Raw genomic sequence first — 12,337 nt, 5'->3', positions numbered from 1 at the left:
TGATTGCGTTTTAGGGCTTCACTATCCTTGCGTCACTGCGAATACCTCGTCCGAAGAATTCCAGTGAAAACCAAAAGAAATGAAATAAAGTTTTTCGAAACATAATAGAACAATTTTAAATGCCGCTCAAAGAAACATGTTAAAGAAATAATTTCCCCTTCAACAATGCTATAGCGATGACGGGTTATATTAATGTATCGGTATTATCTATAGCCAGTGGTTATATTTGTCCTTGAGAACTCTTTTTGTCTATTAAACTTTTTGAATCCGTTATTTATACTTTCGCTTATTTGTTTCTTCTAGCCAGCATTCATAAAAGTCCAAATTCTTATATTCCTAATTTAGCCACAATTTCATTACGTAGTACAAGAATTTCATTCCAAATCAATTCTAGATGTTTTCCCAAACTAACAGCAAATCACGAATTTCTTCCAAAGAAGAAAGTATTTCTTGCACTTCAGTCATTAAGACGTATTTTATATGTGTCATAACTAGGGCCCGCAAAAGTCAATAAAGTCAAAAATTTTTAAGGACCTCGTCTGACCACGAATCATAGAATAAAGTTGTTTTCAGCACCTAGGGGATTGTTTCTGAGAAGTTAATAGGTCAAAATAAAGTCAAAATTTACAATAAAGTCAAAATTTTCAATAAAGTCAAAATTTGTCAAAATATGGCTTTTTACAAAGTTTTTGTGTTTCTTGAGAGTAATTCTTGTAAAAATCCTCGTGGAAGCATTGTAAATTAGGAACTGCGACACAATTAAACCATATTAACCCATAAAAGCAGGAAATAAGTCACGATGCCCACTTGGATCAGCAGTAACTTTTATCGCAAATTGTCCATTGTTTATTCATTGTTACGTATTTAAATAACTCTTACAAAACACTTCCTCTTCATAAACGTGGTCTTTTCGAAGATTAACAGTTTGAATTTTAGGAATAGCCTACTGACATTCTGTAATACAAAAATGCCTAAGCAAGCTAAATCGTCTTCAGCAAAAGTTAGACAGATTTGTCGAGATTTTTCTGATGAATTGCAACTCCCGGGGGTGATTTAAGGTGCAATTTTTGCGAGGTTATAGTGAAGTGCGATAAAAAGTATTTTGTTGAAGGCCACAGGAAAAGTAAACACCATCAAGCTGGATTGAAGTAACAACAAGCATTCCCTGTTTAATTTGCTGTTTATTAGAATTTACCATGCGGAGAAAATCGAGGCAAAGTGCCCTTTTCACAAGGACAAAATAAAACAAGGTACCTAAATCTATCGCCAAAGAACACGACGCACTTTTTATAATCAATATAACACCTTGACTTTTCGACAAAATATTACGTTTGGGTCTGAAATCGACAAAATATTATGTTTGGGTAACTGGAGGAAGAACTGTGGCCTCTACAAATAAGCAATTTCGTTAGGTCAAAATAAAGTTAAAATTTGATAAAAATAAAGTCAAAAAATTTTTTTTTTAGGTCAAAATAAAAATGGCCCTAGTCATAACCAATTACAAATCGACACGAATACAATGCGTCATAGGAAGATATTATTTCCAACCAATGAAATTTTGACGGCAAGATTACGTCAGCAGAGAAAAGTAAACAAGCAAACGTGGTCATCATTACTATTTGTGGTAGAAATGCTACTTAACCCTATTTACACTAGTTGTGGCCTCCCCTGCACACAGTCACAGCAAAACGTGGCGTGCAGTTGCATTATTTGCTGTAGAAATTTGAAATTTGATGACTTTTCCTTGAAAATGTTCAGGTATCTGTCCATGTTTGTTTTATAAAGTTGGAGTTTATAATTTTTGAAGTATTGTCATATTTTCGAAATTTTGAAAGTATGTCGTTTTCGTTTGCTCATTCACGCACCAATAACTCGACTAACTATTCTCTTGTGTTCTCTTCTCGCAGTCAGCTGGTTTTCCGCACAGCGGGGCGCGGCGTAACAAGAACTGTATCACTTGTAGAAATACTTAATGTACACTAGTATGCACTTTCTTTAGTTTCACAATTATGATGTATACAGGAAGCCAGATGTTTTTGCTACTAACCTGTAAATATCTGATCGGTTTACGACGTATAGTTTTCGAGTAATTAACGATTAAAAATGTGTGTGCAATGTCGGCCACACCTAGCTAAAATAGTAATGTCGCGCACCCGGTTTGGATAGGGTACCACAATCACTTGAAACGTAGGCTACTTCACTACACCCGTCATTGCTGAGATGGACAAACTATCTTATAATAGCCACGAAATACGTCATAATGCGCATATGTTAAATGACATTTTTTGTAGCCAGAAACACACAATCGCTTAATTTATACGCCAATCATAATATTATTATAATTCACTACTGTATTGAATTCACCATGATTCTGTGACTTCAGAGAGTTTGTGCGGTGTGTGCACTTTAGGCGTGCGACAACAGACACAAAAATAATTGGTCAAGCCACGAATTCAGACTCCTGTCAAGTGTCCCGCACCATCAACGAATAAACATGTTCTCGTGATCATTTTCGCACTATCCGATGCCAAAAACATGATTGCGTCTATGACATCATCAACCATGACGTTCTTCCTGTCCAGGGGAACAACTTTTGCTCGTCGCTCCGCCACGTCATCGACTTTTATGCAGCCGTCCAACCAACGTTGTAATATGTTCGTCTCCATTAACGCTGGGTTGTAAGGAATATAAAGCTGGTTGAATTTTTTGCCTGGATGAGACAGCGAAAACTGTTGGCTACCTACGTGACTGCGTTTATTCTTATCCCTTTCTCGGCTATTACTGCAAAAAAATGGGATAGCGTGTTGCTCGATTAAGCCTGTACTAAAGAGCCAGTTAGATGTGAAGTAGTTGTGATATTGTAAACTATAATAAAAGTCATTCATTTTGAAGGACTTTTGAAAACCTTTATAGCATTCCCATTACCCCACCTTAAGCTCTTTATATGCAGTTTTTTGTTTAATGAATATAAAGTCGACTTATATTACCAACATATAGTTTTAGTTGCGCGATTGATTTTTCAATAGCTTCACTAATAGCTTCAATAATAATTTTTCAATAGCTTTTCCGATTACTTCACTAATGCTCCTTCCTATCTTTTCTGCTCCAGTAATAAAATAACAGAAACCAGCATTTATAACGTTCTTGCCACATTTTTCAACAGCAAGTTATACAAATTAAATTGTAGTTTCTTTAATTTAGAAATGTTTGCTTTTTAAGGATGAAGTATATAAACAGAAAAAGATTTGTTAAAAAATAAAATGTGTTAAAAATTGATTCAATTTGTTTAGATATATACCGGTTCCCAGAATCATTGAGAATACAAATGATGCAGCAAAATGGGAAATAATGTGAGCACTGACATTCTGTATAGATAGAGAATGAAAGCATCAACAAAAATGACATACGATGACATAATGACACAATTCTGATTACATTTAAAAATAATTTACAAACATGGCATTATAATAGCTTACGTTTGCTTCAGCCATTTGTAAACTGTAGTTTACCTTTTGCTTGTTATGAACAATTATATACTTTGTATCACAACAAAATTCAATTTACCTTCTGTAATGAAAATTCCTTAGTTAATTCGCCCCGTTTTATCTTAATTACTTCGTGTGTTTCGCTTCTGTTTCGGGCAGTTCTTACTGGTAGACACGACTACTTCACTGTTGGTATTGTGTCAAACGAACATCTTTCGAGCTGTGAGGTTTTGTTGCTTTTCTCTTATTATTGCTTTACTATTATTCTATTATTTCAGATGAATGATTTACGTTAAATAAAGCTAAGAATAACGGCACCTTCTAATTTCGAAAATATTTTCTAAACCATTATAAAAGCAAATTAGAAGAAAATACGATAATCACATAAAGCTGCAGCAAACTGTCTGTATCCAGCATTAGTAGAAAACAATAAAAGTGCATCTTGTTCATTTAACTTTGCCTTACAACACTTCACTGCCATGTTGACGTATGGTAATCTCTGTTCCATCCATTGGCAAGGATATCGTTTATGAAGTAATAATGCTCTCTCAATTACCTTTATTGCCTTCCTATACAGTTTCTCAGCGTAATAACAAACTCCTAAAAGCAAATTTGCTTCTTGAACTAATCCAATTTCCACGGATCCAAGTTGATTGAATGATTTGAAAGCTTCCTTTAATTTCTTAATTGCTTCTTTATTGTTTCCATTGAAATGCAAACAAATAGCAATGTGATGTAAGTTTCTGAAAAAAAAGTATTTTGAGCCAATTTTTTTCTTCATGTCATCGCCATCAATGGTCTGCGTGCATTTTAACAACGAGCCATGGAGCTTGATGAATTGACCCAAAGCTTTTTCATGATCATTATCAACACTAAGTAAGTAAAGGCCATAAGTTTCTTGACCAAGCCATCTATCCATATCATTCAAACCATTTGGTGATAAACTGTCTAAAATATTTTTTAGTCTTTTGCAAACTCCATCATCTCTGCGACCTAATGCTACCAAACCATTAGTTATATAGAATAATAAATAAATTGTTACATTTACGGGAAGTGGTTGAATTAAAAGAGATTTGCCAAGTGATATTGCAGCTTCATGACTTGAGGTGAATCTTAAAGCATCAACAACAACCACTTTACAATCGATACTAACATCTTTATTATCGTTCCATTCCTCAACTACTTTTTCAAACATTCCCATCTGGTATAAAATCATTATGTTGGTATCAGTATTTCTCTCCACAAGGTTGTAATTTTTTTGAAGAATCATTTTTTGTAAACTCCAAGTTGTTTTGAAATAATCGACGACAGATTTCTTACCAACAGCTGCAACAAGGTCAGGTAGTAAGCTGTCAGCTGTGATGTCAAAATACAACGGTTCCTGGGACATGTCGTCTTGTTTCCCCTTCAAACAATAAATTTTGAGTCGCACTTCGCATGCAATGGATATTGAATAGGCCAATTTATGAGCAGTTTCTGAATCAAATTTTTGTTTCTCTGTCAACTTATCTATGACGTCATAACATGAACAAGGCGACTGATGAACCGAGTTCAATCGACCGAGAGCAGCAATGAACAAAGTTGAACTTCGATAAACAACACGTTTGATGTTGAATGACATCGCGGGAATAAAATGCGCCAATAGTTTACCCACATCAAAGTTATTAAGATCTTCTTCAAGTTGTTTTAATATCAACTCATGCTGTGTGGGCATCGACAAGGATTGTATTCGATCATTTACTTGCTGTGAAAATTTATCATAAATTGACTGGAAACCAGAAACAAAACTTGTTTTAGTTAAAATATCTCCCAAGTGATATCCGTTCTTTAAATCAACATCTGCATCCAAATATTCCACCATCTTCGTAACAGGTTGAATAAGTTCAGTTGTCCACGGTTTGTTTTTGGTCTTTTCCTGTCGACCAATTGGAAACTTACAAGCATGCAAAACCATTCCATCAAACGATATACCACTCGGTGTATGAGCGTCATAAAACCAGTTGTGTTCCTTCATTTGATTGTTATTTAAGGATGGAACAGACACTCTTGGAATAATTGTTTCACCTAATCTTAATATAATTACGTGAAATAAAATGGAAAACCATCGAAAGTATTCCAACGCAGATTGATATTGATCGCTGTTTTCATCGTGATTCTGCAACAATTCATCATCGAGCAAAATAACGTGTTCGAAATCTGAATATGGAGTAATTTCTTTACGTGCTAAAGATCCCATTCCGGCTACACAGTATCGACAGGGGGGCTTTCCCATGATTTCTATACACTTATCTGATACAGACTTCATGATATCAGTATATTTTGCTGCGATATTATCTTGGAGTGTCTTAATTCGGTTTATTTTGTCCATTTCTAACTCATGTGCTCTCTCTGATGAAACATCATCCGGAATATGTTTAAGTTTATCCAGAGCCAACTTAGTTTCTTCTCTCATCAATTTAATTTTCTCACGAACGACTTCATTGACATAGGCATCAACATTAAAGTGATCACGTTGTACTTTAGCAAGTTTAAGCAAATAACGATGAAGTTTATCAAGATTGTTTTTGATTTCGTCAGCATTTGAAGGTTTCCTCACAATCGCCGCATTCATGAGAGCAGCGCTTCGAATAAGCGCGAATCGTATGCTGGTTAGTATTGCTGGAAGCGCGTTACGTATGAGATCAGTGATTCGTGATGGCGAGTTTCCTATCAGAGTTAACACAGCCATGGCGAAAGTAAACCTCCATTGCAATTCCTCACTTCTTTCTTTGTAAACTAAACCTAGTTGATGAAGAATTTTAGCCGATTCCTTTATATCTTTTTCTTTACCTTTCTCGTCGCAACATTTCCTTAAATCTTTTGCTAAACTCAATTCCTTGTTCCAGAGAAAATCTTTCATGATATTTGACATGACTGTTCTCATTTGGAAACATTTATACGAAATGGCGTTAACTTGTTCAGATATGCGCTCTGGTTGCGTTTATTCATCATAAGTAAACACAATGTTGAAAATGATTAACCAGGAAATAAAATACTGCAGCAGTCGTTAAACCAAACAGCAGTTTGTTGTCCAGCAGTGTGCATGTCATGTAGCAGTTTGTTACAGAAGCCTTTAATGTAGCTTACGTTGGTATTTAACAAATTACTGCAACAATTCGATTTTATTAACCCAGGTAATTCATCACAACGAAGCGATATAGTTCATTTTTAACAAAATTATGTTTGTTGTGTTTTTGTCTTCACTAATCAATTTTCTTTCACATTTTATGTTTTGTGACTCACCTTCTCACTCGTATTATATTTTCCAGTCCAACATCCACAAATATCGCGATTTCACCGAACAGTGGACTTTGGTACCGTTACTGATTGCCTTTGCGAAAAACTAAATTTTGAGCTGACCTGTTAAAAATTCCTATTGCGGCATCGTGTATTTTGATTGTTATGAATAGGCGCAGTTAAAAACTTTACTGAAACCGCATAACTTTAACCGAAACAAAATTAAGAATCTGACTGTGCTTGTTGTTGTACTTTTTTTACCCACTATAAAAAGACTTAAGGTCATTCCGAACAAGAAGGGGCATAAACAGAGCTTGCGTTGAAAGATCGAAACTTAAGTTTAAAACATCGTCATGGATGTGTTTTTACTGTAATGAATTTCCTATAAAGATCCCTAAGCACGATGATTGTTTTCAAAGAGAAGATCTTTAAACACATAAACTAAACTACGGTTATTTGCTACGCATTAATTTATATAAATGACGTAATAATGAGCCAACCATATACGAAAGTTCATGTTTGTGCGTATATAATGCAAACCCGAAAGCTGGCATTAATGGGTATAAGGCAGTACAGTAACTATCTACAGCTACAAATAATCCTTTGTGTTCACAAGTTTTTGGAAGTTTGTATAAATCCCAAAATGGAAGTATCAAATCCATCAGAAAATGCGCGCTTTTTAGCAAGGAGCGGAAAGTAACTTTGTAACGATATGTGAATAATTAATCGTCTGCTTTTATTCGTTGAAAGATTTTTCATATGGAGAACACAAAGCTTGGCAAGCATCAAACATCACCAACGTTCCAACAACACAAACATTATCACGTTGTCTCATTATGACGTTGTTCCAGGCGACTGTGACGCAGCGAAAGCCGCGACCTTGATACAAGCAAATTTCCGTGGATATAAGACCAGACAATCACTTACTCCGAACAAAGCGCCGGTAAAAGACTGGTCGCGAGTTTAAAAGATTTTCATTGAGTTACAACTCACCTGCGGTGTCTGGCGCTTTATTACTTAAACGGTATTTTTTGGTGTTTGCTGTGATATTAGACTGATAAAGAAGTCAAATACATCCAAATTTTCAAGGAAAAAGATCCCAGTAGGAAAGAAGCGATCATAGATGCCTTGCTAGATACACTACAGGACGATGATTCTATGACAGTCGAGTCTGACGATCAAATTAAATCGACTGAGTCCGAGAAAGGCCAGATCAAAAAAGCTAACGGTCCAAACACTCTGGTGGATTTGCAGGAAGTCACAGCCACGGTAAATTTCCTGAAAACATTTTTCCTTTTAACTGTGATGTTATAGCTTATGAGTTATATAATCGATATAGTTATATCTATAATAGTTATATAGTAATACTGTTAACTTTTGATTGCGTTTTAGGGCTTCACTATCCTTGCGTCACTGCGAATACCTCGTCCGAAGAATTCCGGTGAAAACCAAAAGAAATGAAATAAAGTTTTACGAAACATAATAGAACAATTTTAAATGCCGCTCAAAGAAACATATTAAAGAAATAATTAATTTCTCCTTCAAGGATGCCATAGCGATGGGGGTTATATAAATGTATTGGAATTGTCTAAAGCCAATGATTATATTTGTCCTTGAGAACTCCTTTTGTTTATTTAACTTTTTGACTCCGTTGTTTATACTTTCGCTTATTTGTTTCTTCTAGCCAGCATTCATAAAAGTCCAAATGTGTATATTCCTAATGTAGCCACAATTTGATTACGTAGTACAAGAATTTCATTCCAAATCAATTCTAGATGTTTTCCAAACAAACAGCAAATCACGAATTTCTTCCAAAACAGAAAGTATTTTTTCCACTTCAGTCGTTAAGACGTACTTTATATGTGTCATAACCAATTACAAATCGACACGAATGCGATGCGTCATAGAAAGACATTGTTTCCAACCAATGAAATTTTGACGGCATGATTACGTCAACAGAGAAAAGTAAAGAAGCGAACGTAGTCGTCATTAAAATTTGTGGTAGAAATGCTACTTAACCCTATTTACACTAAGTGTGGCCTCCCCTGCACACAGTCACAGCAAAACGTGGCGTACAGTTGCACTGTTTGCTGTAGAAATTTGAAATTTGGTGACTTTTCCTAAAAACTGTTCAGCTATCTGTCCATGCTTGTTTTATAGAGTTTGATTTTGTAATTTTTGAAATATTGTCATGTTTTCATAATTTTGCTCGCTCTCCGCATTAAAGCGAATCGTTTTCGTTTACTCATTCACGCACCACTAACTCAACTAACTATTTATTCTCTGGTGTTCTCTTCTCGCAGTCAGCTGGTTTTCTGCACAGCGGGGCCGCGGCGTAACAAGAAATACTTCTAGAAATGTATCACTTGTAGAAGTACTTAATTTACACTAAATGCACTTTCTTTAGTTTTAAAATTATGATGTATACAGGAAGCCAGATGTTTTTGCTACCAACCTGTAAAAATCCGATCAGTTTACGACCTATAGTTTTCGAGTAATTAACGATTCAAAATGTGTGTGCAGTGTCGGCCACACCTAGTTAAAATAGTAATGTCGCGCATCCGGTTTGGATAGAGTATCACAATCACTTGAAACGTAGGCTACTTCACTACACCTGTCATAGTTGAGCTGGATAAATTATCTTATAGCCACGAAATACGTCATATAATGCGCATATGTGAAATGACACTTTTTGTAGCAAGAAACACACAATCGCTTAATTTATACGCCAATCATAATATTATTATAATTCACTACTGTATTAAATTCACCATGATTCTGTGACTTCAGAGAGTTTGTTCGGTGTGTGCACTTTAGGCGTGCGACAACAGACACAAAAATAATTGGTCAAGCCACGAATTCAGACTCCTGTCAAGTGTCCCGCACCATCAACGAATAAACATGTTCTCGTGATCATTTTCGCACTATCCGATGCCAAAAACATGATTACGTCTATGACATCATCAACCATGACGTTCTTCTTGTCCAGGGGAACAAGTTTTGCTCGTCGCTCCGCCACGTCATCGACTTTTATGCAGCCGTCCAACCAACGTCGGAATATATTCGTCTTCATAAACGCTGGGTTGTAAGGAATATAAAGTTGGTTGAATTTGTCACCTGGATGAGAGAGCGAAAAATGGTTGGCTACCTACGCGACTGCGTTGATTGTTATCCCTTTTCTCGGCTATTACCGCGAAAAAATCGGATAGCGTGCTGCTCGATTATGCCTGTACTAAAGAGCCAGTTAGATGTGAAGTAGTTGTGATATTGTAAACTATAATAAAAGTGATTCATTTTGAAGGACTTTTGAAAACCTTCATAGCATTCCCATTACCCCACCTTAAACTCTTTATATGCAGTATTTTGTTTAATGAATATAAAGTCGACTTATATTACCAACATATAGTTTTAGTTGCGCGATTGATTTTGCAATAGCTTCACTAATGCTCCTTCCTATCTTTTCTGCTCCAGTAACAAAATAAGAGAAACCAGCATTTATAACGTTCTTGCCACATTTTTCAACAGCAAGTTATACAAATTAAATTGTAGTTTCTTTAATTTAGAAATGTTTGCTTTTTAAGGATGAAGTATATAAACAGAAAAAGATTTGTTAAAAAATAAAATGTGTTAAAAATTGATTCAATTTGTTTAGATATATACCGGTTCCCAGAATCATTGAGAATACAAATGATGCAGCAAAATGGGGAATAATGTGAGCGCTGACATTCTGTATAGATAGAGAATGAAAGCATCAACAAAAATGACATACGCACACAAGACACTTGTAATCCATAACAAGTAACATCATTTTACCATTTCTCATATTATTCCGTTCTGGATATTACATCACAAATACGATAAATATGGACCAATGCAAAAAAATTTCATTCCTGTTAGATGGCACAATTCTGGGTGCATTTAAAAATAATTTACAAACTTTGCATTATAGTAGCGTACGTTTGCTTCAGCCATTTGTGAACTGTAGTTTACCTTTTGCTTGTTATGAACAATTATATACTTTGTATCACAACAAAATTCAATTTACCTTCTAATTTCGAAAATATTTTCTAAGCCATTATAAAAGCAAATTAGAAGAAAATACGACAATTACATAAAGTTGCAGCAAATTGTCTATATTCAGCATTAGTAGAAAATAATAAAAGTGCATCTTGTTCATTTAATTTTGCCTTACAACACTCCACTGCCATGTTGACTTTTGGTAATCTCTGTTCCATCCATTGGCAAGGATATCGTTTATGAAGTAATAATGCTCTCTCGAACTCCTTCATTGCCTTCTTATACAGTTGGTCAGCGTAATAACAAACTCCTAAAAGTAAATTTGCTTCTTGAACTAATCCAATTTCCACGGATTCAAGCTTCCAAGCTTCCTTTAATTTTTTAATTGCTTGTTTATTGTTTCCATTGAAATGCAAACAAAATGCAATCTGATGGAAGTTTTTGGAACGAAAACTTTTTATGCAGATTTCTTTCTCCATGTCATCGCCATCAATTTCCTGCCTGCTTTTTAACAACGAGCCATGGAGCTTGATGAATACGCCCAAAGCTTTTTCATGATCATTTTCAACAAAAAGTAAGTAACGACCATAAGCTTCTTTACCAAGCCATCCATCTACATCATTCAAATCATTTGGTGATAAACTGTCTAAAATATTTTTCAGTCTTTTGCAAACGCCATCATCTCTGCGACCTAATTCTACCAAACTAATAGTTATATCGAATAAAACATGAATTGTTACATTTACGGGAAGTGGTTGAGTTAAAAGAGATTTTCCAAGTGATATTGCAGCATCAAGTCTGGAGATTATTCTTAAAGCATCAACAACAATCAATTTACAAACGGTACTAACATCTTTATTATCGTTCCATTCCTCAACTACTTTTTCAAACATTCCCATCTGGAATAAAATCATTATGTTGGTATCAGTATCTTTCTCCATAAGGTTGTAATTGTTTCGACGAATCATTGTTTGTAAACTCCAAGTTATTTTGAAATAATCGATGATAGATTTCTCTCCAACAGCTGCAACAAGGTCAGGTAGAAAGCTGTCTGTGATGTTATAATACAACGGTTTATGGGATATGTCGTCTTGTTTTCTCTTCAAACAATAAATTTTGAGTCGAACTTCACATGCAATGGATATTGAATAGGCCAATTTATGAGCAATTTCCGAATCAAATTTTTGTTTTTCTGTCAACTTGTCTATGACGTCATAACATGAACATGGCGACTGATAAATCGAGTTCAATCGACCGAGAGCAGCAATGAATAAAGTTGAACTTCGATAAACAACACGTTTGATGTTGAATGACATCGCGACATTAAACTGCACCAATAGTTTGCCCACATCAAAATTATTAAGATCTTCTTCAAGTTGTTTTAATATCAACTCATGTTGTCTGGGCATCGACAAGGATTGTATTTGGTCGGTTACTCGTCGTGAAAATATATCATAAATTGACTTGAAACCAGAAACAAAACTTGTTTTAGTTAAAATGTCTCCCAAGTGATATCCGTTCTTTAAATCAACATCTGCATCCAAATATTTCACCATCTT

At 35.1% G+C, this 12,337-nt stretch overlaps 1 long non-coding RNA gene across 1 annotated transcript; it reads left to right on the top strand.

The window, feature by feature from the left end:
* The first annotated feature begins 7,704 nt into the window (after positions 1–7,704).
* LOC143446821 (uncharacterized) lies at positions 7,705–9,018 on the top strand. Its single transcript, XR_013113982.1, has 2 exons — positions 7,705–8,030; positions 8,154–9,018. It is a non-coding gene; the product is annotated as an uncharacterized LOC143446821 (long non-coding RNA).
* The last annotated feature ends 3,319 nt before the right edge of the window (positions 9,019–12,337 follow it).

Source organism: Clavelina lepadiformis, chromosome 2, assembly GCF_947623445.1.
Source record: "Clavelina lepadiformis chromosome 2, kaClaLepa1.1, whole genome shotgun sequence".
NCBI classification, from domain to species: Eukaryota; Metazoa; Chordata; class Ascidiacea; order Aplousobranchia; family Clavelinidae; genus Clavelina; species Clavelina lepadiformis.
The sequence above is the reverse complement of the archived record's forward strand: the minus strand, read 5'-3'. Positions and strand labels throughout refer to the sequence as shown.